The 27,943-nt window shown below is 40.0% G+C and overlaps 1 protein-coding gene and 1 pseudogene across 4 annotated transcripts in view; one reads left to right on the top strand and one right to left on the bottom strand.

Moving 5' to 3' along the window:
• AIM2 (absent in melanoma 2) overlaps nucleotides 1-27,943 on the bottom strand; it is a 154,907-nt gene that overhangs the window by 79,778 nt on the left and 47,186 nt on the right. Inside the window, exon 2 of one of the 4 annotated variants that reach the window (XM_037825627.1) lies at nucleotides 12,968-13,031. The exons of the other annotated variants lie outside the window; for them this stretch is intronic. The gene's annotated coding sequence lies outside the window, so the exon portion shown is untranslated. The remainder of the gene's footprint in view (nucleotides 1-12,967; nucleotides 13,032-27,943) is intronic. 4 annotated transcript variants of the gene reach the window in all.
• Nucleotides 92-4,581, top strand: LOC119512553 (annotated as a pseudogene).

Raw genomic sequence — 27,943 nt, 5'->3', positions numbered from 1 at the left:
ATCCAAGAGATTAACCCTTCAGTGCCTGCTAAACCTGTAATTACCTCCCCTGAGGAAGCAGCCCTCACTCCTCTGTCTGGAGAGATTAATCATGTTTCACCAGATGAAACTGCAGTGGAATGTCTTGAGGTAACTGGCTTGAAAAATACCTGTTAATTCTTTTCATGTCCTTCCCCCACCACCATTCTTTTCTTCAAGAGCTATAACTAAAGTCCCAACAAGCCCCAAAGGGTGAGGTACAAAGTATGACCTATGAGGAAGTATGTTATACTCCAAAATAACTGCATGAGCTTTCCAATTTATATAGTTATAAAGGGGAATACATGTGGGATAATGGTCAAAGGAATATAAAGTTATATCGGGCTGAATTTATTGATATAGGCCCACTAAGAAGAGACCTGCATTCAGTATTGTAGCTCAAGGGGTCAGAAAGGGGGACAGTAACAGTTTGGGTGGTTGACTGAAACATGGATCAAAAGGTGGCTGACATTACCTAAGGTCAAAATGGCAGAACTGCCCTTATATAATGTAGAGGAGGGAATCCAAAGGCTTAGAAAGATTGGAATGTTAAGAGTGGATTTATCATGGAAGACTTGCTCACACACCCCAGGAATGTCCAGAGTACACACCTTTTACAAGGACTGTGATGAATAAATTTGTGAGACTAGCTCCCATATCCCTGAAGAGCTCTGTAGTCACCCTTCTCTGTAGGTCAGATATTACTTTGAGAATTGCTGTCACTGAGCTGGAATCCTTAAACACAATGGGGATAATTGGATCCTAAGTTGGCAGAAGCCACATGGCAGCAGTTAATTGCCAAAGGAAAGGTGGGCATGGCTACCATAATGGACAGCAGGCTCAAAGTGGCAGTCAAAATAATCTGACTCATAGAGACTTACAGTGTTGGCTAGCAGATCATGGAATACCTAGCAGTAAAACAGATGGGCAGTCTACTAAATTCTTATTTGCTATGTATAAGCAGAACAATTCTACATCAACTGAACAAAAGTCTAACTTGAATTATAAAAATAGAGAGTCGTGTCCCCTTAATAAATTCCCAGACTTAAGACAGTTTACAGACCCTTGGATGAGGGGAAAGCCAGGTACCCTTGGGGAAGGATCCCATCACACTGCCAAAAACCTGTACTGTTAATCTTCCTCCAAGCCTTCCTCAAGGGGATCTATGGCTTTTTACCAGAGTAACTATGCATTGGGGAAAAGGAAATGATCAGATATTTTTTGGATTATTAGACACTGGCTCATAAGTGACATTAATTCCAGGAGACCCAAAATGTTACTCTGGTCCACCAGTCAGAGTAGAGGCTTACAGATGTCAGGTGGTTGATGGAGTTTTAGCTCAGGTCCATCTCACAGTGGGTCCAGTGGGTTCCCAGACACATTCTGTGGTTATTTCCCCAGTTCCAGAATGCATAATCAGGATAGACATGCTCAGCAACTGGCAGAATCCCCATAATAGTTCCCTGACTTGTGGAGTGAGGGCTATTGTGGTAGGAAAGATCAAGTGGAAGCCACAAGAACTGCCCCTGTCTAGAAAAATAGTAAATCAGAAGCAATACTGGATTCCTGGAGGGATTGCAGAGATTAATGCCACTCTTAAGGACCTGAAGGATACAAGGGTGGTGATTCCCATCACATTCCCATTCAACTCTCCTATTTGGCCTGTGCAGAAAACAGACGGGTCTTTGAGGATGACTATAGATTACTGTAAGCTTAACCAGGTGGTGACTCTAATTGCAGCTACTGTTTCAGATGTGGTATCATTGCTTGAGCAAATCAACACATCCCCTGGTAACTGGTATGTAGCTAATGATCTGGCAAATGCTTTTTTCTCAATAGCTGTTAGTAAGGACTACCAGAAAAAGTTTGCATTCAGCTCATAAGGTCAGCAGTATACCGCCACTGTCTTACCTCAGAGGTATATCAACTCTCCAGCCCTATGTCATAATATTGTCTGCAGGGACCTTGATTGTTTCTCCCTCCCACAAGACATCACAGTGATCCACTACACTGATGATACCGTGTTGATTGGACCTAGTGAGCAAGAAGTAGCAACTACTGTAGACTTACCAGTAAGGCACTTGTGTGTCAGAGGATGGGAGATAAATCCAACAAAAATACAGGGGCCTTCCACTTCAGTAAAATTTCTAGGTGACCAGTGGTGTGAGGCATGCTGAGATATCCCTTCTAAGGTTAAGGATAAGCTGTTTCATCTGGCCCCTCCTATGACCAAAAAAGGGGCACAACACCTAGTTGGCCTCTTTGGATTTGGGAGACAACATATTCCTCATTTGGGTGTGCTACTCTCGCCCATTTACTGATGACCAGGAAAGCTTCTAGTTTTGAGTGGGACTGAAACAAGATGAGGCTCTGTGCCGGGTCCACGCTGCTGTGCAAGCTGGTCTGCCACTTGGATCATATGATCCAGCTGATCCAATGGTGCTGGAAGTGCCAGTGGCAAATAGAGACGCCTTCTGGAGCCTTTGGCAGGTTCCTACCGGAGAATCACAATACAGGCCCTTAGGATTTTCAAGTAAAGCCTTATGATCCTCTGTAGATAACTACTCTCCTTTTGAGAAACAGCATTTGGCCTGCTATGGGGCCTTAGCAGGGACAGAATGCTTAATCATGGGCCACCAAGTTACCATGAGACCTGAGTTGCCTATCATGAACTGGGTGTTGTCTGACTGGCCAAGTCATAAAGTTGGGTGTACACAGCAGCACCCCATCATAAAATGGACATGGTATACACGAGATAGAGCTTGAGCAGGTCCTGAAGGCACAAGTTCATGGCCAAATGTTCATGGCCCCCACTCCTGCCACATTACCTTCTCTTTCCCAGCACAGAGGTATGACCTCTTGGGTAGTTCTTTACAATCAGTTGACTGAGGAAGAGAAAACTCAGGCCTGGTTTACAGATGGTTCTGCACAATACGCAGGTACCACCCAAAAGTGGACAGCTGCAGCACTGCAGCCCCTTTCTGGGGTGTCCTTAAAGGACAGTGGTGAAGGGAAATCCTCCCAGTGGGTGGAACTTCAAGTAATGCACCTTGTTATTCATTTTGCTTGGAAGGAGAATTGGCCAGAGGTGTGTCTGTATACAGATTCATGGGCTGTTGCTAATGGTTTGCCTGGATGGTCACAGACTTGGAAGGAAAATGATTGGAAAACTGGTGACAAAGAAGTCTGGCGAAGAGTTATATAGATAAACCTTTCTGAGTGGGCAAAAAACATGAAGATATTTGTGTCTCATGTGAATGCTCTCCAGAGGGTGACTTCAGCAGAGGAGAATTTTAATAATCAAGTGGTGAGATGACCTGTTCAGTGAATACCAGTCAACCTCTTTCCCCAGCCACTCCTGTCTTTGCCCAATGGGCTCATGAAGAAAGTGGTCATGGTGGTAGGGATGGAGGTTATGCATGGGCTCAGCAACATGGACTTCCACTCACCAAGGCCAACCTGGCCACAGTCACTGCTGATTGCCCAATCTGCCAGCAGCAGAGATCCAAACTCAGTCCCGGATATGGCACCATTCCCTGAGGTGATCAGCCTGCTACCTTGTGGGAGGTTACATTGGACCACTTCCATCATGGAAGGGGCAGCAATTTGTTCTTAATGGAATAGACACATACTCCAGGTATGGGTTTGCCTTCCCTGCACGAAATGCTTCAGCCTAAACTACCATCTGTGGACTTACAGAATGCCTTATCAACTGTCATGGTATTCAATGTAGCATTGCTTCTGACCAAGGAACCCACTTCACAGCAAATGAAGTGAGGGAATGGGCACATGCTCATGGAATTCTCTGGTCTTACCATGTTTCCCATCAGCTAGAGGCAGCTGGCTTGAAAGAACAGCGGAACAGCCTGTTGAAGACTCAATTATGGCAGCAACTACCTTGCAGGGCTGGGGCAGTGTTCTCCAGGAGACAGTGTATGCTCTGAATCAGCATCCACTCTATGGTGTTGTTTCTCCCATAGCCAGGATTCATGCGTCCAGGAATCAAGGGGTTGAAACAGGAGTGGCACCATTCACTATCACTCCTAGTGATCCGCTAGGAAAATTTTTGCTTCCTATCCCTGCAATTTTAAGCTCTGCTGGTCTACAAGTCTTTGTTCCAAAAGGAGGAGTGCTTTCAACAGGAAACACAACAATAATTCCATTGAACTGGAAGTTAAGACTGCCACCTGGCCACTTTGGGCTTCTTATGCCTCTGAATCAACAGGCAAGGGAGGGGATCACTAAACTGGCTGGGGTGATTGATTCTGACTACCAAGGGGAAATAGGACTGTAACAACACAATAGAGGTAAAGAAGATTTTTCCTGGAATGCAGGAGATCCTCTAGGGCTGTGATGAAAGCCAATGGAAAACTGCAACAACCCAATCCAGGCAGGACTACCAATGGCTCAGAAACTTCAGGAATGAAGGTTTGGGTCACCCCATCAAGCAGAGAACCACAGCCAGCTGAAGTGCTTGCTAAGGGTAAAGGAAACATGGAATGGGTAGTGGAAGAAGGTAGTGATAAATATGAATTATGACCACATGACCAGTTACAGAAACAAGAATTACGATGGCATGAATATTTCCTCTGTGTTTTGAGTATTCTTCTATTTGTCTACAAGCAAATATCTTTGTTTTCTTTGCTATCTTATCCCTTCATCATATGACATAAGTTGTACTGTTCATTTCATAGTATTTAAATTACAGGACATCAAGTTTAAGAGTGAATGTTACTCAAGGACTTCACCCTATTCTGAAGAGATTTAGTGCATTCCCAGTTATACACAGGACAGCTGAGTATTGTTAGGTAAGACATGTTTGTTATTGTATTCTATTTAGAGACTAAGCATGGTTTAAGGTGATGTGGATAGCTGCCAAGATGACATGAGGTGAACTGTGATGATTAGGTTCACATGTCAACTTGGCCACGTGATGGTGCCCAGGTGTCTGGTCAAGCAAGCACTGGCCTAACCCTTACTGCAAGGACATTTGTGGCTGGTTAATAAACCAGAAGGCTGGTTTATTAAGTCATCGGTCAACTGATTGCATCTGTGGCTGATTATATCCATGAAGGGCATGCCTTCTACAATGAAAGAATTCAATCAGCTGGATTAATCCAATCAATTGAAGGCTTTGAAGGAAGATGAGAGAGAACTTTCACTTCTTCTTCAGTCAGCCAGCCTCTCCTGGGAAATTCACTGAAGACCTTAATCGGAGTTGCCAGTTTGTTGCCTGACCTAGGGAATTTGGAGTAGTGCATCCTACCCTACAGAATATGGACTCATGCATCCCCACAGTTATGTGAGACACTTTTATAAAATCTCATATTTAAAGATATCTCCTGTGGGTTCTGTTTCCCTAGAGAGCCCTAATTAATACACCAAGTTTCAGATAAAGTCTAACTTTCTTAAGTAAATTACTTAATGGACAGTGAGTGGGAAATGGGGTATGATCTTCCAATACAGTGACCTCAAACAGCAAAACTCATTATACTACTTTTAGTCTGGGGGGCTTATTGAATACAGATACCAATACATGTAATAATAATACATGATATCTTTTATCATGAAGATACCCTATTTGGAGAACATACCATCCAGAAATTGGACTCTCACATACGTATTTTTCAGGATTTGTGCTGAGTTAGTACTACAATAGTTGACCCAGCCCCATACAGACCAAAGACTATGTTAAGTGAGGTTCAGTGTGGTCAGTTTTTGATAGATCCTCTGGATATCAGTCACTCTCAGCCTGCTGGAATATGAAGAATCACATTCATTAACTGCTGAGGTATGAAAATTGCATCCCAGAAAAAAAAAAAAAAAAAAAAACGCAAAATAAAACCTAATGTTTGAGTTTCCCTAACAGTGTTAAGAAGGCTTTACCTACTGTGGTAGTTCAAAGCTGTATGCACCCCAGAAAAACACATTCTTAAATTTTATCCATCCCTGTGGATGTAAATCCATTGTATGCAGGACATTTTAATGAGGTTATTTCAGCTAACATGTATCCCACCTCAACCAGGATGTGTGTTAATTCTATTACTGAAGTCCTTTATAAATAGAATGGAGAGAGAGAAAAACCCATGGAATCAAGAAGCTGAAATCAAAAGAGAAGGAGAGACCAGCAGGCATCACCATGTTCCTTGCCATATGACAGAGGAGCCAAGGATCCCTGGAAGCTGGTCTTTAGGAAGAAAGCATCACCTTGATGATGGTTTGATTTGGACATTTTCACAGTCTCAAAACTGTAAGCTAATAAATTTCCACTATTTAAGCCAATCCATTTCATGGTATTTACTGGAGCAGCCTAGGAAACTAAAACACCTGTTCACCACCGTCCTGTTTTTGATTGGTTTGTTTCTCCCCATCAAGGTTGAACTTTATAAATACTCTAGCCTCCTACTTGGAAAATTAGAAAAAAATCTTTTATCACCCAATTTCCATACTCAACTTTCCTAAACCATACAGCTAATGTCTTACAGTTTTTTCAAACCAGAATCCAATTGTTTATACACCACATTTAGTTTTTTACATCTTTTGTCAATTTGAAATTAGAACAGTTCCACACACATACTGTTTTGTTTTGTTTTCCCATGACATGAACATTTTGAAAAGACTTGACCAATCACCTTATAAAATTCCCACATTCCTCATTGTTCTGTTGTTTCTCATAGCATTGTTTAATATATTTGTATGCCTCCTGAATTTCCTGCATATTGGAAATCAGAACTAAAGTTTTAATTAAATTCAGATGAAACATTTTTGGCAAGGGTTTTTCAAAAGCAGTCCTGTTATTTCAAGTTGCATTACACCAGGAGACACACAATGTCAAGCTGTCCATTTTAACGAGGGAGAGTTTGATGATGACAGATCTCTGTTCTAAAAGTACATTTTCCCCATTGAAAATAGAAAGTACAGGCATACCTCATTTTATTGTGCTTCATGTTACTGTGCTCTGCAGATATTGTGTTTTTTAGAAATCGAAGGTCTGTGGCAAGATCAGGGCCATTTTCCTAACAGCATGTTTTCACTTTGTGTCTCTGTGTGAAAATTTGGTAATTCTCACAGTATTTCTAGGTTTTTAATTATTATTATATCTGTTATGGTGATCTGTGATCAGTAATCTTTTATGTTATTATTATTATAATTGTTTTGGGCTGCCACAAACCTCGCCTGTATAAGACAGTGAGCTTAATTGATAGATATTGTGTATGTTCTGACTGCCCCCTGACTGGCTGTTCTCCTGTCCCTCTCCCTGTCCTCAGGCTTCCCTATTCCCTGGGACACAACAATATTGAAGTTAGGCCAGTTAATAATCCTACAATGGCCTCTAAGTGTTCAAGTGAAAGAAAGAGTTGCACATCTCTCTCTTTAAATCAAAAGTTAGAAATGATTACACTTAGTGAAGAAGGCATGTCAAAAGCAGAGCTAGGCTGAAAGCTAGGCCTCTTGAACAGAAAAGTTAGCCAAGTTGTGAAAACAAAGGAAATGTTCTTAAAGGAAATTAAAAGTGCTACCCCAGTGAACACATGAATGATAAGAAAGTGAAACAGCTTTATTGCTCATGTGGAGAAAGTTTTAGAGGTCTGGATACAAGATCAAACCAGCTACAACATTCCCTTAAATCAAAGCCTAATCCAGAGCAAGGACCTTATTTTCTTCAAGTCTGTGAGAGCTGAGAGATGTGAAGAAGCTGCAGAAGAAAAGTTTGGAACTAGCAGAGATTGGTTCATGAGGTTTAAGGAAAGAAGCTGTCTCCACAACATAAAAGGGCTAGGTGAAGCAACAAGTGCTGACGTAGAACCTTCAGCAAGTTATTCAGAAGATCTAGCTTAGAAAATTGAAGGTAGCTATACTAAACAAGAGATTTTCAATGCAGACAAAACAGTCTTCTAATGGAAGAAGATGCCATCTAGGACTTTCACAGCTGGAGAAGAGAAGTCAATGCCTGGCTTCAAAGCTTCAGAGGACAGGCTGACTCTCTTATTAGAAGCTAATGCAGCTGGTGTCTTTAAGTTAAAGCCAATGCCCACTTACCATTCCAAAAATCCTGGAGCCCTTAAGAAGTATGCTAAATCTACTCTGCTCTACAAACGGAACAATAATGACTGGATGACAGCACAATTGTTTACAACATGGCCTACTGAATAGTTTAAGCCCACTGTTGACCCCTATTGCTCAGAAAAAGAAGATTCCTTTCAAAATATTACTGCTCTTTGACAATGCACCTGGTCACCCAAGAGCTCTGATGGAGATGTGCAATGAGATCAATGTTGTTTTCATGCCTGCTAACACAATACTCATTCTGCAGTCAATGGATGAAGGAGTAATTTTGACTTTCAAGTCTTATTAAGAAATACATTTTGTAAGACTATAGCTGCCATAGATAGTGATTCCTCAGATGGATCTTGGCAAAGTAAATTGAAAACTTTCTGGAAAGGATTCACCATTTTAGATGCCATGAAGAACATCTGTGATTCATGGGAGGAGTTCAAAATATTGACATTAAGATGGGTTTGGGAGAAGTTGATTCCAACCCTTATGCACGACTTTGAGGAGTTCAAGATTTCAGTGGAAGAAGTAACTGCACATGTGTTAGAAATGGCAAGAGAAACAGAATTAGAAGTAGAGACTGAAGAAGTGACTGAATTCCTGTAATCATGATAAAACTTCAATGGATGAATTGCTTCTTTTGGATGAGAAAAGAAGTGGTTTCTTGAAATAGAATCTACTCCCAGGGAAGATATTGTAAACATTATTGAAAGGACAACAAAGGATTTAGAATATTACATAAACTTAGTTGATAAGGCAGCAACAGAGTTTAAGATTGACTCCAATTTTGAAAGAAGTTCTGTGGTTAAAATGCTATCAAACAAGTATATAGGAAAAAAATATATACCTATTGCAAACTATGTACTACAGTTAACAGTATTTTGACATTCTTTTATCAACAGTAACAAATGTATTATACCAATACTATGAGTCAATAATAGAGGGGGGTGGTAGGGAGAGGGGAGGAATTGAGTTCTCTTTTTTGTCTTTCTTTCTTTTCTGGAGTAATGAAAATGTTCTAAAAATTGGAAAAAAAATTAATTGTGGTGATGGATGCACAGCTGTATGATGGTACCGTGGGCAACTGATTGCACACTTTGAATCTTTGGATAATTGTATGGTATGTGAACAATCTCAATAAAATAAAAAAAGAATGCTATCAAACAGCATTCACATGCTATAGAGAAATCTTTTTTGAAAAGAAGAGTCAATCGATGCAGCAAACTTCATATTGTTGTCTTATTTTAAGAAATTGCCACAGCCACCCCAACTTTCAGCAACCACCACCTGATCAGTCAGCAGCCATCAACATCGAGGCAAGACCCTCCACTGGCAAAAAGATTATGACTTGCTGAAGGCTCAGATGATGGTTAGGCATTTTATAACAATAAAGTTTTGTTTAATTAAAATATGTACACTGTTCTTTTAGATATAATGCTATTGCACACTTAAAAGACTACAGTATAGTGCAAACATAATTTTCATATGCACAGGGAAACCACTAAATTTAAAGTGACTCACTTTATTGTGATATTTGCTTTAGTGTGGCAGTCTGAAACTGAGCCCACAATATCTCTGAGGTAGGCCTGTATTTCAGGGCGGCAAGATGGTGAATTCTGATGCTATCATTTCTTCTACATTTATTAACTGGCAATCTTCTGAAATCCTCAGAAAAGTTCTTTCTCTAAAAGCAATTCGGTAGTCTTTGGAGCTAGTCACCAATATTCTTTATTTTTCTTCCCTCTGTATACAGAATGGGTGCATTAGACAGCTTTTATTTCAATAACAAATAATCCAAAATCTTAGTGACTTATAACAACAAACATTTCTGGCTCACAGTTCTGTGATTTGGCTTAGCTGTAGATTGGCTGAGCTTTGCTCCAAGTTCTGGATCAATACCACGTCTCTCAGACTGAAACTCTAAAGAAAAGAGCAGTGGCTACTGGGGATCTGCTCTTCTGCTGCTGGATCATTAAGTGCAAAAAAGAGTGAAAGCATGAGCTGCCTCTTAAAGCCTCTGCTTGGGGCCAGCACACTGTCAATTCCACCCACAGTGTGTTGGACAAAGCAAGTCCCAAAGTCAGTGGAAGGAGGAAGTGTACTCTATCCCTGGGGAATGAGAAGACAGAAAATTATTTCCTAAGAAAACCATACAACCTGCCACAGTAGAATGAACTTTTCTACCCTTCTAAATATGGGCATGGCCATGTAACTTGCTTGGGCCAATGAAATATGTGCAGACATATGGTGTGTTTTCGAACACTTTCCACTGCCACAGGGACCATCAGCATTCTAAATGACACAATCTCCGTCACTCTGCATCCCTAAGTGAGGACAATGTGGATCAAAACACCTGCCAACCCAAGATAGGTAGTAAAAGTAGAAATAAATTCTCTTGTTTTAAGCCACTAAGATTTCGAGGTAGGTTGTTACTGCAGCATAACCTGCCTATCCTGACTGAAACAAAGAGAGCAAAGCTTGATTATTTCCTTTTAATTATCAATTATCAGAATGAGGAATTGGTGGACTTGTAATCTTCATTGTAGCAAATAAATTTTTTTTCCTTTTTTTTTTGTCTTTTTATTTTTAGTATCATTTTGGACCCAGAGATATTTTTATTGATATGATTAAAGGCAGACATCATTCTTTTTGTGCCTGACATTGTCCAAAATTTGGCCATTGGGAGTCCCTTCAAGTTAGATCCCTCTGAGAAGATGCTCACCAATTAGTCTTTAGCATTTCCTTGCATTCTGGTACAAGAAAATAGTTTAAGCTCACCTTGAATTTTCCCTGCCCCAAATCTAGAATTATCCATTTATCCAAGGAGTTCTGATTCCTTTTAGTAAGAACGGTATCTACAAAATAAGATCTGAATGCCAGAAGTGTTTCCTACTTTCTGGAGCATAATGGTTTCTAGGCTTTCATTGAACAGAGTGCTTTCTTATACTCTCTCTGTCTCTATTTGTCTCTCTGTCAAGCTGTCTCTCTTTCTATATAAATATATATATATAATATAGACGTTTATATTATATGCAAATTAGATAGAGTGTATAATTATACTGATTATACTGTATGTAGCACAATATATCATATACAGATTTATATACAATCTTATGTATGTGTGTGTTATGTTCGTGTGTGTGTATAAAATCTTGCACTCATGTTGATACTTCCAACTAAGATTTTTCAATACAGGGCTTTTTCCCCTTTAACCAAAAATCTTGGTTCCTAATAGTATTAACATTTTTACTTATTTGCTTTATTCTACAATATAAATAAAATATTTCAAAATTAGAATACTGACGATTAAACTACTGATTGAACTTAAAGATTTCCTTGAGTTATTTTTGTCATTAGAAAATATGTCACCAAAAGATACACAGAATTCTGTGTGCAGAAGACTCTTGAAATAATTCTTCTTGCTGTGTTTATCTTAATCTATTTGCTATGAAATTCAGTTAATTTGCTACAGTTTCTACTTGGGAATACAAAATATGTGCAATTATGACAGCTAAATCCAATACAAAGTAAAGTTGCCCGATTTTGTTGTAGATCCTCCTCTGTCTACATCCCGCCCCCCCCCAAACCCAGTTTCCTTCTGGGGAACCACCTGTTGAGTGACCTGTTAGGGCCAACATGATGGATCCTAGGGTAGCTTATTCTGTCACCAATCCCCACTTTTGTGATTACCTATGTTATTCTCACAGCTATTGTTCTTTTACTCCTAAATTAAAATGCCTTTCTTCTCCCAGAAATGACTATGAAAAACTTTAGGTTCTTAACATCTCTACATCAATAAAATATAAAATAAAATAAACCCTCTTCTGTATATCTCTTGAACTAGATGTAGAAGACTGGGTTATCAAGTGAAAAACTGCTACTGAGGTGAGGACATGATTGCAGGGAAGACAGAAAGACTCTGGGGAGAGAAGGTAAGGGAAAGGGATACAGTTAAAGATAAAAGGCCAGGATTCTGGTGTGGCCTTCATAAAGGACATGCTGGTTATGGTATCCAGTGCTACGAATATGGTTTGGAAAAGCCTGAAGGAACCTGTGTCAGGGCCTTATAATGTCCAAGGAGGTCAACTGCATTCCTCTCAACAGAAGTTCAAACAAGAGGAAATGCATTTACCTCACAACAGAAAATTCTTACATAGTAGTTATTGTTCTAATGAGGCATTTCTATTAGCAAATGTAACTTCTCCCCCTCCCCACCAGACAACTCTGTGGTAGGCCCTATGATTATTCCCTTTTTACCAACAAGGAATCTGAGGGAGAGAGAGGTTTTGTAACTTACCCAAAGTCATACAGAAAGATAAGTGGCAGAGTAAGGATTCAAACCCAGAGAGGATCGTACAGAATCCGGCATACCATAGAAAGCTCTTCCTCCAAGAGTCAGGTATTTGACTATGAAAGTTAAAGAAAGACTTAATGCAAGTGAGATTTTCAGTTGCCTGAACAAAATAGTGATAGAGACTTATTGAGAGAGCCCTCAAACCACGTTTTCTGTTTCAGTTAAACCACTTAATCCTATAGTGACTATAGGGTAAATTTTTTATTTAGACTCTGATTTTGAGACCTAGTCTAACCCCATATTGCTATTCAAATACCACACTGTGACAACTGTTTTAAATGTAAACTTGCTGTGATCATATTGTAAGTACCTGTGAGCATAACCTATATAAGTGGGAAAATTATGAGATCTCAGAGACCAGCTTGGTGAGATTTTATAAGTGCCCTATTTTTATTTGTTTGTTTTTTCTAGGTCTTGCTTACTTTGCATGTGTAACTTTACCTACTTAGATACCTGGGCTCCAGTTTTCTCTCATACTCTAGTATCTAAACCTGGACTCCAAGCACACATCTTGGTTTTTGGCAGAAACAATTCTCTTACCTTCCTGTGCTGATGTTAGAAACCAGATAATGACAAATCCTGCATTTCAAGGGCACTCTGCCAACTGGAAAGTAAAAAATGAAAAGGAAACAAATTCAATGTATGTAAAGTGGTGAAAAACCACTTTTTCACTCAGCACTCAATTTAAAATCATGTTGTTGAAAACTCTGGCTTTTACTGTTTATACGTTTTTCATCTCCAACACAAGAGTTTAAGCCAAGTGCATACAAAGAGCTGTCACTAACTCCCACCCAGCTTCTGGGCTACTACCATGCAGTCAAGTCAAGCAGAGAAAAGAATGGATGGATGGAGAGATGGATGGATAGATGAATGAAAGAAATAATCATTACTCTTCCCCTCTCTTTGCTCTTTGTTGATTTCATCATTCATCTGCCTTCAGCAAATCCCAATTTGCAAAGAACAGAATCATCTGATTTCAGTAGATGTATTAGTTCAAGTAACACTAGCTGCTGCAAAAGAAAACCCCAAAATCCTAGTGGCTTAACACCAAAAACCAAATTTTTGCTCACATTTCAGTCTGATATAAGTGTTCCTGGTTGGGGCAGCTCTCCTCTTAAACAGTGACTCAGAGGTCCAGTTTGCTTACATCACTGTGGCTGTGCCATCTTCAAGAGTTAGTTTCCAGCATTGTCAGTGGATCAATACCCAGCAAGCAGACAAGCAAAAAGGGAGTGGAAAAAGTACATTTGCTTTTTAATTACCTCAGCCTGTCAGAGACACACATCACACCCATTCATGTGCCACTGGTGAGAAATAATCACCCAGTCCTATCTATATGGGAGTCTGGAAAATGCAGTCCCTGGAAGGAAGGCATGAACTTTCAGTGGGAAGCTAGGTGTCTATGCCACAGCAGCTCCGAGGGACTTAGTCAGGATTCTGTCTTAAAAGCCACTCGTTTAGAGAAATAGTTTCAGTGGCTGAAAGATTCCAAGTGGAGTCAAGAGGTTACTCTGGTGAGCATTCTTATGCACTATATAAATAACCCTTTTTAGGTTTTAATGTATTGGAATAGCTAGAAGTAAATACCTGAAACTATCAAACTTCAACCCAGTAGCCTTGACTCTTGAAGACGATTGTATAGCAATGTAGCTTACAAGGGGTGACAGTGTGATTGTGAAAGCCTTGTGGATTGCATTCCCTTTATCCAGTGTATGGATGGATGAGAAGAAAAATGGGGACAAAAAACTAAATGAAAATAGGGTGGAGGGGATGATTTGGGTGTTCTTTTTTACTTTTATTTTTTATTCTCATTTTTACTTTTTCTGGTACAAAGAAAATGTTCAAAAAATAGACTGGGGTGATGAATATATGATGGTACTGTGAACAATTGATTGTACACTTTGGATGATTTTATGGTATGTGGATATATCTCAATAAAATTGAATTTTTTAAAGAAACCACTTGTTTAGGGAAAAATGGCACTGGCAAAGAATTTAAAGGAAAACAGATGACAGGCAGCCATCTCAAAAATCTTTCATCCAGGTAGAAAAAAACAGCTTAAGCTCAAATTGTGAAGTTATTTCAATAGGCTTCTCCTCTCTTTATGCCCTCCTCCCCTCTACTGCTGTCCTCCTGACAAGTATTTGGTACTGTTATGGTGACCCCTAGCTCTCTGGACCTCTTTATTTAGTGGCAATTCTCTTCTTTTCTCTCAAGATATTGCTAAGTGATTAGAGCTAATCAAAAGCTAAGCTGTTCACAGATGAATCAAGCCCCAACTTGGATAACATTTGTTTAATAATATCCTCTTTATTTCTTTAATCCAAGGACTGTAGAAACTTTGGACCCCATGAAAATGATTTAATCATTTTATCACAGGCCAATTTAGGAGAAATTTGGCAGATATCTAATCCTTTAGAAATTCCTCAAATCATAGTATATAAATAACCTATAAAATACTAAAACTATTAAGGTCTCTGAGATTACTGTAGTTCTTTAAAGCTTACAAAGTCCTTTAACATCCATTTATAAATCAAAACAACATGAAATAGGAAAAATATATTATCTTCATTTTACTAATGAGGAAACCGAGACACAGATAAGCTAAATGACTTCCCTGAAGTCACAAGGTTAATAAGGGGTAGACTCAAGACAAATGCCAAGATATTTTGACTCCTGAAATTCAGTGTTCTTTCATTAATCTGGGAAAAATGGGCCCTTGTCCAATGTTTCCAGGGTATTTAGAAGTTTCTGTCTTTTAAATTATCTTCCAGGAAAAAATAGCCAGTTAACCTGTCTTCAATCCTGGTCTCATATTTAATGTTCATTTCCTTCCTTTCTCTTTGGCATCTATTACCTCTCAGTCTATTTTGTGATTTTTCTCTTTCTCCACTTTGAATATTTTCTGATGGTCAATTATCTGGGGGCAAAAAAAATGATTCATATTTTAATTAAAGCTATATGCCTGAAATTACCGCATGTGCATCTCAATCCACAAAAAGTTTCCCACAAACATTGCTTTCTTCCCATCCACCCTGCCAATGTGCACCACAGGGCAGTGTTTCACTCTTTTCACCCTCTCTTTTCTTTTTTCTATCTTTCTTTTTCTTCAGTCATGTAAGCTGTTTGAACAAATACTAAACCACAGTGTCGGCAGGTGTTAGGAAAACAAGCGAAGTTCTATGACCTGCCACATACAGTTAAAACAGGTCTCAAGTTATAAACCACAGTTGGAAGTGAATTCCTTCTCAAAGTCCCATGCAAATCCAGTCTGCTACACAGAAGAGTTGGTGTGTATTAGGCTCTAAATCATCCTTAGAAGAAAATCTACCTCACTGGGTCCATTTTCCCAGATTCTCCACTTTGTTCAAGATATCCCTGTTCGGTCCTCATCTCACATCCCTGCCTCTTTCCCACATCCCTAATTCCTTTAAATGTCTCATAATTTCTCTCCCTCCTTTCCTCTCCTTGGCTCATTCTGTTTTCCAAGAAATCTTTCTTACTCATGCTTGATCCTGATGTTACTGCTCACCACTTCCTCTCACAACTTACAATTTTAAGTTTCTTAAAGTCTTTCTATGATATTTTGTTGCTCTGCAATTCAGGTTGAACTTAGAGAACTGAAGTTGGAATATTATGGGTCAAATCCAGACTGCTGCCTATTTTTGTAAGGATCTTAAATTAAGAATCATCTTTACATTTTTAAAGGATTGTAAAACAAAACATCTTTGCAGAAAAAGTTTACCAACCCTATTCTAGATGATTGAAAACTTCTGGTCCCCAGTCTATTGCCACCCTCTGCAACCTTTGTAATCTTTGACGTTTTCTTCCCAGTTTACTAAAGTAGAAGATACAGGACTATAGGAAAAACAGTTTCAAAAAGAAACTGGAAAACACAATTATGGGAGAAACTAAGATGGCGGCTAGGTGAGATGGCAAAAAAAAAACACCTCCGTGAAAAACACTAGATAAAAACCAGAAAGTGACCCAGAATACTGGTTACAGTGATGAGCCAGCTGGACGAGGTCTGCTAGTTCCACAGGGGCCATATACTTGGTGAAACCGGGAGTCTGCATTCTGAAACAAGTGAGTAAGCTGGCTGGAAGACCCACAGCCGCGCAGCGGCCTGGGGAAGCCAGGGTTTGGCGTTTGAAGACCGACTGGCTCTTTCAAAAAAAAAAAAAAAAAAAAGGGAAAAACCCAGGAGCAGCTGTAGTTGTGACAGTGGGAGCCACACAGTAAAACACAGCAAGAGGGGGCTGGGCCGGCCTCTCGGTGTCTGGCCTGGAAGATAGACCGCTACAGATACCCTCAGGGCTGGGGGAACGGAGGGAAGAGCCGGAACCAGAAAGAAACCCCACGGCTTGCAGCTGGCTCCCCAGAGGGCTGGATAAACTTCTGCCCGGGGCTGCGCCCACAGCCCAAAGCCCCGCCAGTTGTCCCGGAGCTGGGAAGGAGGAACTGTGTGAGGAGAGGGGTGTTGAGATGCCCCGTTCAGCCATCTTTGCATCAGGCTGAAAGCGCCCCTGCACGGCCCAGCGGCCCGGGGCTTCCCTTGAGGGATGGTGCGCACTGGTGACGTAGCACAGCATTCCCTCAGCAGAGGCCCTGGAGGATCACGGCTGGGAGAGGGGGCCCGCTCAGACAACCCAGGGACACTATGCCAAGTCCAGTGGTTTGTGAGACATCGAGAGAGAGGGGCTGGGGCTGAAATGAAATGAAGGCTTAGACTCTTGCAGCGGCCTTGAATCTCCGGGAACCTGGGGGATTTGAATATTAAAGCTGCCCTTCCTCCCTGGCCACCCGTATACACGCCCCATATTCAGGGTGGACGGCTCCAGCAACACACCCAAACTGACTTCTCCAACTGAACGCCACAGAATCATTTCCCCACACACTGCAGGGACAAGGTTGAGAACTGACTTGAGGGGTATAGGTGACTCACAGATGCCATCTGCTGGTTGGTTAGAGAAAGTGTACATCACCAAACTGTGTTTCTGAAAAATTAGATTGGTATCTTTTTTTTTTACAACTTGAAAGAACCCTATCAAGCAAAGCAAATGCCAAGAGGCCAAAAACAACAGAAAATATTAATGCATATGATAAAACCACACGATATGGAGAATCCAACTCCAAACACACAAATCAAGACATCAGAAGAGACACAGTACCTGGCACAATTAATCAAAGAACTACAATCGAGGAACGAAAACATGGCAAAGAATTTAAAGGACATCAAGAAGACCATGGCCCAGGATATAAGAGACATAAAGAAGATCCTCGAAGAGCATAAAGAAGACATTGCAAGAGTAAATAAAAAAATAAAAGATCTTATGGAAATAAAAGAAACTGTTGGCCAAATTAAAAAGACTCTGGATATTCACAATACAAGATTAGAGGAAGCTGAACAACGTCTCAGTGTCCTAGAAGTCCACAGAACAGAAAATGAAAGAACAAAAGAAAGAATGAAGAAAAAAACTGAAAAAATTGAAATGGATCTCAGGGATATGATAGATAAAATAAAAAGTCCAAATTTAAGACTCATTGGTGTCCCAGAAGGGGAAGAGAAGGGTAAAGGTCTAGAAACAGCATTCAAAGAAATTGTTGGGGAAAACTTCCCAAACCTTCTACACAATATAAATACACAAAGCATAAATGCCCAGTGAACTCCAAATAGAATAAACCCAAATAAACCCACTCCATGACATATTCTGATCAGACTGTCAAATACTGAAGACAAGGAGCAAGTTCTGAAAGCAGCAAGAGAAAAGCAATTCACCACATACAAAGGAAACAACATAAGACTAAGTTGTGACTACTCAGCGGCCACCATGGAGGCGAGAAGGCAGTGCCATGACATATTTAAAATTCTGAGAGAGAAAAATTTCCAACCAAGAATACTTTATCCAGCAAAACTCTCCTTCAAATTTGAGGGAGAACTTAAATTTTTCACAGACTAACAAATTCTGAGACACTTTGCCAATAAAAGACCTGTCCTACTTCAGATTCTAAAGGGATCCCTACCAACAGAGAAACAAAGAAAGGAGAAAGAGATATAGAGAATTTTAACAGACATATATAGTACCTTACATCCCAAATCACCAGGACACTCATTTTTCTCCAGTGATCACGGATCTTTCTCCAGAAGGGACCATAAGCTGGGATATAAAACAAGCCTCAATAAATTAAAAAAAATAATAATTGAATATACTCAAAGCACATTCTCCAACCACAATGGAATACAAATAGAAGTCAATAATTTTTGAAATGTAACTCCACTATTTACTTCCTACATGATATAAAATACACAAACTCTAATGACAAATTAGTGGTTTTGAACTCAATGTAAAATATGTAATTTTAGATAACTATATAAAGGTGGGGGAATGGAGGAGTATAGGAGCATAGTTTATGTGTCCTATTGAAGTGAAGGTGGTGTCAAAGAAAAACAAGGCGGTTATGGATTTAAGAGGTTAATTTTAAGCCCCACAGTAAACACAAAGAAACTATCAGAGAATATAACCATAGAGATGAAAAGTAGAATTTGGGTTAAGAGAAATGGGGGAAGGGGCAATGGGGAGTTAAGAAATGAGTGTAGGGTTGCTGTCTGAGTTGAAGGGAAATTTCTAGTAATGGATGGTGGGGAAGAGCATAAGACAGTCTAAATAGATGACAATTGAATGCCAAGGATGAACTTGGATGGGACTGGAGGATGGAGGACAGGAGGCTCAAAGCGACACAGTTGAGACATAAGGAAAAGGAAATATAGAATGTAAGCTTTGTGTCATTGTTGAATCTCTTGTACTTCTTAGCTGCGCTTAATGGGATTGCATAAAAGAATGTTCTTGTTCATGGGAAGTGTATATGTGAATGATAGTGCATGTTCAAGGAAGTGTGCAGCTAGTTCTCATACATTCAGAAGACAGTGCAATAGATGATGGATGATAGAAAGGGAGGGAGGGAGGGAAAGAAATAGCGATGTGACAGCATGTCATAGTTGGTGGACTGGGCTATCAGGGGAGGGGGGTCAGGGTATGATGGAATTCTGTGTATGGGGTTAGTATTGTTTTTGCAACTGTTCCTATAATTTTGAATTTATTTCAAAATAAAAATAAAAAAATTAAGCAAAACTAGGTAACATATTGCTTAGAAATAGCTATACACATGATAAAACTATAAAGAAAACTAAGGGGATGATTGGTACCCTCTAGGAGTTGGCAGGGGATGCAATGGAGGAGGTTCATCAGAAAGGCTTCAAACGAACTGGCAGTGTTCTAATTTTAAGCTGCCTGGTCAGAACTTAAGTGTTTACTTTATGGTTGTAATTATACTTTTTAAGCTGTTTGTATGAATTACATCACTCTTCAGTATATATAATTTATTTCATAATAAAAAAAAATTAATGTAACCCAAATGTACATGGGACCCCTTGGGTAGCCTCTGCTCTCATTCCACACTATCTTGAGCCCATTAACAGCACCAGTATCAGCTTTGGCTAGCAATGTTGTAAATTTTATTAAAAATTTTGTGGAAGATAAAAATGGGAGTTATATGGTGCACAGCACAAAGCAGAAGTTAAACTTTCTAATTAGTCATCTCCATTCTTCCTTTCTTTCTACCACTGTTGTACAAATTCTCTCTCTCTCTCTCATACATCCATCTCCTCCAAAGCCTCTGAAAAGCTCCCCTAAGGTTACAGCAATCAGTTCTTCCCAAACTGCAAAGTCAACCATCCTGACCAACTCCTGCTCTAAAAGCATGATTCAGGGGCATTTATTTGACCCCCCCCCCAACACACACACATGCAAAGAGATGCATTTGATTAAAAAGAACTATTGACACGCACAACAAACTGCTTTCAGACAAGAAAAGGCGTAGCTGAACTGGAGTCCATCCATGCCAAAAGGTAATAGAAATCCAAGGAGTACTGACAAATAAGTATTGTCATTGGGAGCAGAATAGAACCAATCATTTGTTCACTCTGTCTTAATGATTTCACCTCATTCCTCAGTGAGAAAACAGAAGCCATTAGATGTAAAGCCCCACATCTTACCAGCAACCAGCAACCTATACACCCACCTATTCATATGTACCCATCATATTCTTTCTCCCTCTGTTTCAACAGGGAAAGGAAAATGTTTCGGTTTGCTATAGTTGCTTTTATGCAAAACACCAGAAATGAATTGGCTTTTAAAAGGGGGATTTATTAGGTTACAAATTTACAGTTATAAGGCCATAAAAGTGTCCACATTGGGCATCAACAAGAGGATACCTTCAATAAAGAAAGGTCAATGGTGTCCAGAACACCTCTGTCAGCTGAGTAGGCACATGGCTATTGTCTGCTGGTCCTTTGCTCCCGGGTTGCATTTCAAAATGGCTTTCTCCAAAATGTCTCTGAGTTTCTGTCTCTCTTAGCTTCTCTCAGTTCTCAGCTTGGTTCTCCTGGGGTGTTTTTCTCTAAGCATCCGGGAGTCTTCTCTTAGCTTCTTCTGGGCAAACTCGGCTTCATCTCTTAGCTTAGCATCTCCAAATGTCCTTCTGTCTGCATCTCCCAGTGTCTCCAAGCGTCTGAGTCTGTGTTGGCTCTTGGCTTCTCCTGGGGGCAAACTCTGGATTACGTATTTTAGCTTCTCTCCAAAATGTCTCTCTCAGGTGCTCTGAGCTCCTCTCCGTGAGCTCTCTTAAAGGACTCCAATGAACAGAGTCACATCTCCAGGGACATAATTTAATCAAAGTTCTCACCCACAGTTGCACAAGTCACATCTCCATGGAAACACTCAATCAAAAGGTTCCACCCAACAAGATTGGATTAAAAGATCATGGCTCTTCTGGGGTCCATAACAATTTCAAACTGGCACAGGAAATTCCTTTCATCAAAGCCTTAGGTTCTGGACTCCATCTTTTCTAACCTTACAGAGGACTCCAGTCTTACATTACCCATTTCCTCTCTAAAACTTCTAACCTCTCTCTCTCCTGGATTATCTTCATTGCCATACAAACATAATCTGCTATCTCCAGTTAAAAATGGAACAACAAATCTTCACTGGCCTACATCTCTTTGAACTACTGGTTCACTTCTCTGCTCTTTTTTATAACCAAATTCTTGAAAGGTTCTTTACATATACTGCCTCACTTCCTACTTTCTCTGCTCACTACCAATCACTGAAACCATTCTTGCCAAAGCACCCAGTGACCGCCTTGTTAAGCTAAATTCAGTGGACACAACTGCACTCCCTCTTCTTTGAAGCCCTCTTCTCTTTTTGCTTCCAAAAGCCATCCACTTATAGGCTATTTCTGCTCATTTTTTTAATGGTTCTTCCTTCTTTACCTAAATTAGTACTAGGACTCAAACCTAAGAGTTCCAAAAGGCTTGGCTATCTCTCTACATATTCTTTCCCTAAATGATCTCACCAATTCCCATAGATTAAAGCATAATTTTTATGTCAAGACCTCTAAAATTAATATCTGAAGGCTCTTAGCTCCTTCGAGCTCAAGACTGACACCCAACTTCCCACACTGAACCTTTTCTAGGATAATTCCACATACATCTCAAATACGGATGCGACTTGACTTTCATTCATATTTGCATCTCTTTCTTCTGAATCTCCTATATCAGTAAATAGCATACATTATTTAAGTCAGAGACACCCTTGGTTCCCTTCTTTCTCTTATCACATCCAAATCATCAACAAATATGATCAATTTTCATTTTCAAAACACATAGCAAACCCACAGTCTTCCATCTTTACTGCCATTATATTATCCCAAGACAGCAATAGCTCTCTTACTCATGATGTTATTGCAATGGCCTTCTTACTGTACTCCCAGGCCCTCTCTTCTGAACTCTTAACTGAGGCAACAGCCTCTTGGTAATCTCACACCTTCCACTCTCCAGTCTTCCCCAGCTCACTTTGCTTCACCCACATTTGATCCAGAATCTTCATGCTGATGTTTCCTCTGCCTTGAGTATTCGGCTTCTTATTTCTCTCCCTTGCCACCAACTGAGAAGGACTTCTTACTCATCTTAACTCAGGTAGTTTCCCCATCAGTCTCTATCTCTTATTTGATCCCTTCATAACAAACTAAATATAACTTCAGTGTATTTGTTCATTTGTGGTATGTTTACTTGCTTTTCGTCAGTCTACCCTACTAGAACACACATCTCATGAAGGCTGGGACATTGTCTGCCTTGTGCATCCTTACTTTCCCAGTTCCTAATATAGAGCATGGCATCAAAAAGTTGCCAGATATGATGACAGGAGCAAAGAAAGAACAAATTTATTGTAAATCCACAACAAAATGACTGCATTATAAATTAATTTATTGCCTACTATGGCCAGCCATTGTGTCAGGGAGACAGATATAAATGACAAGTAAATTCTTCATTGTGAGCAACATGACAGAGACACAAACAGGATGTGATGTGTGTACAAAGGCAGGGCACCTGATCTAGATGGGGCTGAGTGGGGAAGTAAATCAAGAAAGGCTACACTGAAGAGTTGATATCTCAGAGGATGTTTTAAGTTACCAAGTGAAGAAATGCAGGAAGGGCATTCAAAGCACAGTGAAGATAAATTGTACAAATCTGGAAAGAAGAGTAACCTTCATGACTCTTCTCCATTTAACTCCAGCCAGAAGTGTTAAAACCAAGGGCTTTATTTTCTGCTCCACTTAAACTCTCCTTTCCTTAATGCAAAACTAGAAAAATGCATGTGCCGGTTTGGATATATTATGTTCCCAAAAAGCCATGTTCCTTAATGCAATCTTGTGAGGACAGACATTAATCTTTTGAGTGTTTCCACCAAGATGTTACTCAATCAACTGTGTGCGAAAGTTTGATTAAATTATTTCCATGGAGACATGGGCCCCGCCCATTCAGGGTGGGTCTTAATTTAATCACTGGAGTCCTATAAAAGAGCTCACAAACAGAAGGAGCTCAGAGGAGCTGAGAGAGACTTTTGGAGAGATGCTTGGGAGCTGATGCTTAGAGATGCTTGGAGACGTTTGGAGATGCTAACGCAGAGTTTGCTCCGGAAAAGCTAAGACAGACAAGCCCAGAGACATTTTGGAGAAAGCCATTTTGAAAGACAAAGTCACATGCCTGCCTAGCTGAGAGAGGCATCCCGGATGCCATCAGCCATTCTTCAGTGAAGGTATCCTCTTGTTTACACCTCACTTTGGACACTTTTATGGCTCCAGAACTGTAAATTTGTAACCAAATAAACCCTCTTTATAAAAGTCAACCCATTTCTTGTATTTTGCATAATGGCAGCATTGGCAAACTGGAACAGCCCCATACTTCAAAACATCACCTCCTCCTAACCCTCCGTCTCCAGGTGGTGCCATGTTTAATTTATTTCAGGCACATGTCCTGTAAAGGCCATATTCAATCCACCTTTAAAATGTACATATTTCAAACAAAAGGAACAACTTGGAATACACTTTCAGAGTGAAAGTTTGCTATATTAACCCGAATGAGAAACCCACCACAAAAATGACTGCTGTGGTGTCAATATCATTTGCTTAATGCTTTTTTGAAGATAAACAAGCCTCTTGTGCATATGATGCAGGTACAATGAAGACAAGCCCTTAGTGGTCCTCCTTGATGCTCAGCAAAGGCAGATCTTCAACAACTCAAGAGCCTGAACCTGTTGTTCAGGGACCTTCTGGAACCATGTGTTTACAACAGAGAACTTTCTGTGGCTGTACTGTTAAGGTTACTTCATCAAAACCTCTATAGTTAAAAAACAGAACAAAACAAATAGCCAGAATTAGAGGTAGGCAGTAGGTATTAACCAAAGTATGAGTAAAATCAACAGTTTCTAAGTCTAGGATCTGTGGATTCACAGGAGTCATTTCTGAGTTTCACTTTGTTAAGAAGAACTTTTTAATAAGATGCTCTTTCTACCCTACAGACTTGGAATTCTGCTTAAAAACACAGAAGTTAAAATCAGAAGGATCTTTAGAGATAATCTACTCTGCCTTTCATTTTAGAATTGAAGAGCTCACAGGCCAGTGTATCAAGGCCATGCACATATGTAAAATGGGTGTTGACTGTCATCCCAAGGAGCCCGCCATCAACAGCTTCCTCCAACTGCTAACAGTCCTTGAGGCGCAAGTCAAGCAACCACACTGTGAGCCACCTTCTCCACACCAGGTCCTGCCATTTTTCTGCATGACTGTGTCACAGAGGTGACCTGTCCAGAATCCTGCCTTGTCTTTTCATTGAGTTCCCATCTCCATTAACCTTTTCTTTTCCTCTACTGCAATCACTAATCCAGATTTTTTTCTGCCTGTGAAATAATGCAATCACATGTTCTATCCTCTGAAAATAACCTTCGATCATTTCAGCTTGTTTACGAAATTACTTCCAATATACCAGTGCTTTGACTTCTTTGACCCACCCATTAGCTCCCCTTCTGACCTCACTTCCATGCCTATCTAGCTTGGCTTCTATGGCCCAACACTTGCCAGCCTCCTAAACCTCCTCTGCCTTTGTTTTGCCCTCATATCCCACCCCCACCCCCACTCAAACTCTAACTCTGGGTCCCTCCAACTCTCAGCTTCCTCTGTGTTTGTAACTAGGCTGCTAAGTGCTGCCAGAGAAAATCACAGAACTATAAAGTCACAGTTACAAACTTCCTCTGGGTTCTCCATGCTGCCCCCTCAAACCTATATTTCCTAGTCGTCGGACTCTTCCAATTTCAATAATGATTATATCAAGATTTCTTCACTCTCCTCATATATTTGATTCCTCTACATTTGTGCCCATTCAGCAAACTAGCCAACTTTCTACTTCATAAAAAATATGGAATCCATTAGAATGGAGCTCCCTAAACTTCCTAACCAAGATGATACCTTCATCCATGCCAGCCCTATACTTCTCAACTTCATTTCCAATAACTAAGGTGGATATCTCCTGTTTAAGTCTTCAGCTGGGCTGTGGATCCACAATATAGCATTGTAGTTAATGGTGCAAGTCTCAGGTTGGACCACCTGGATTTGAAGCCTAGTGCCACAACTTACAATGCGGCCTTGATCACTCACAGAACCCATCTGCGCCTCAGTTTCCTCACCTGGAAAAGTGGGATGATAATAATGGCATCTATCTTAGAGAGGTTCTGTAAGAGTTAAATGACATAATGCTCTTAGAACAGTTTCCGCACATAAAAGGACACTACAAATGATTTTTTTATTATTTCTGCCTGCCTTCTTTATGACTAATCAATCTATTGATTACCATTTTCCTGTTCCTTCAATCTTTCTTTCTTATGGGATGATATCCATGAGCATTTAAACATTCTCAACCATTCCTTTTCCAAAAAACAAACACACAAACAAAAACACCATTAACCATATAGCTCCCTCCAGCTCCCATCTCATCATTAAACCCAGTTTCACAACAAATATTCTTATTTTCTGCACTCTCTGCCTCTACTTCCTCATCTCCCTCTTACTCTTGAACTCCCTGAAATCTAGTTCTGTCTCTCTACTGGAACTGCACTGGACAAGGTCACATATTATTAAATTCAAAAGAAAACATTAGCCCTTTTCAGGGACATCTGACACTGCAGTCCACTCCCTCCTGTTTGAGATGCTCCTTTTTATTGGCTCTGGCTCCAGCTTTCCTGGTTTTCTTCCTGCCTCTCTGACCAGTCTCACTGCTGACTCCTACCTTCTCAAATGATTCCTTAAATAATGGTTCCTCAGGGATCCACATCACCATTCTTCTTTCCCTACTTCATACTCTATGAGACACCGACCACTCCTAAGATACCAATTTACTCTCAACAGACTGATGATTCCTAAGATTTAGATTTCTTTTAGTCTTCTCTCCAGAGTTCCTGGCTCATATATCCAACTGCCTACTAGACATATTCACGTGTACATCTTAGACACCTCAAATTCAACATATTAAAAGTGAAAATACTTATTGTCCTTGGCCATTTGGAGAGTCTACTTCTTTTCTAGTGTTCCTTCTCTCATTAAATGGCACTATTCACCTATTTGCTCAAGCCAGAAAGCTGGCAGTAATCCTGGACTCTTCTCTTTTTTCTTATCTCTTACAGCCAATTTTCACCAAGTCTCATCCATTCTATGTCCTAAATATCTCTCAGATTCATTCACTTATTATTCTGTCTACTGCCCTAATACAAGCAAATGCCACATGCACCTCCCTTTAAACTGGTCTCCAACCTGGCTTCCCTCCAGACCTTCTCCCAAGTTTCAGCTGGATTAATCTTTCTAAAATATAAATTTAAACGTGGTCACCCCACCCCTAAACACACACACACACACACACACACACACACGAATAATCTTTCATTGGCTGGTATTTGCCTTAGGATAAAATCGAATGTCCTTACAGGGCTTACCAGCCCCTCTGCAATCTGGCCCTCAGTATGAGGCATACACCCTGCCTGGGGTCTTTTTGTTCTCTCCTTCATTCATGGCTTAATGCTACTTCTTCCAGGAGGATCTCCATGACTCTTTAGCTTCCAGATGCTCCTGGGGCATTCCTTTTACTTGCCCTAGCACAGCACTCACCATAATTTGTTGGAGTGACAAGTAATGTCTGTCTTCCATACTAGACAGCAAGCTCCAGAAAGACTAGAATTGTGCCTGTCTTATTCCCCATATATCACCTGTGCCCATCAAAGTCCCTGACACAAGTGGGCACTTAATAAAGACTTGTTGAGTAAATGAATGAATGGTAATTTTATTGTGAAATGACTCAGTACTTCATATTTGTAGCTTTCTAAATTCTGTGTGAATCATGGTTGGATTTGTGCATGTGAAATGACCATAATTAAAAGTTATTGACTGAATTATTGGAGAGGAAACTAGAGTGATTCAGCCTCAAATTCTCCAATAAAGTGAGTATATGTGAAGGAAATTAATTATTTAATGGAAACCTAGAAATTGGGAGAAGTTCAGTACTGTGAACTAAAGAGCTTAGAGAAAAGGTTTTAAAGGGCATTGTGTTCATATTAAGATAGGCTATTTTAAAAAGTCACATATAGAAGACTAGTTTCCTGAGTGCTCATCTTGAAAACTATAAAGAAATACACATTTTTAAAGAACTAGAAGAATAAATTGGAATAGGAAGGGAGTGGATCACAAAATCCAAAATTGAGGGATTGCTAAACAGGACATTTCTTAATCTGGACAAAGTTGTTGTTTTTATTCCCTGTATTTTCTAGAACTTTAACCAATAATATCTGACATTTTATTCCTTTGCTTTCTACAGATAAGGTCTGCAGAAAACAAATGCATTGAAATGGGAAAGATTGCAGCAGTCGACCAAAAGACCAAAACCAAGTGTCAGAACAAAACACATTTTAATGCATCTGCTTTGATCCACAGGTATAAAAAGTAAAAGAGTATCTGAAAAATGAAACTCATTTAGGAGAGAGGGGTTGGGAATGTATGCAAAAACACTGATGTTTCAAAGAATAAATGTTTTAGAATTGCATTGGAAAAACCTGACTGGGTATGTTAAGCATGCTGTCCAGC

The sequence above is a fragment of the Choloepus didactylus genome, chromosome 2 (assembly GCF_015220235.1).
Source record: "Choloepus didactylus isolate mChoDid1 chromosome 2, mChoDid1.pri, whole genome shotgun sequence".
NCBI lineage: Eukaryota > Metazoa > Chordata > Mammalia > Pilosa > Megalonychidae > Choloepus > Choloepus didactylus.
Note: the sequence above shows the minus strand (reverse complement) of the source record. Positions and strands in the feature narration are given on the sequence as shown.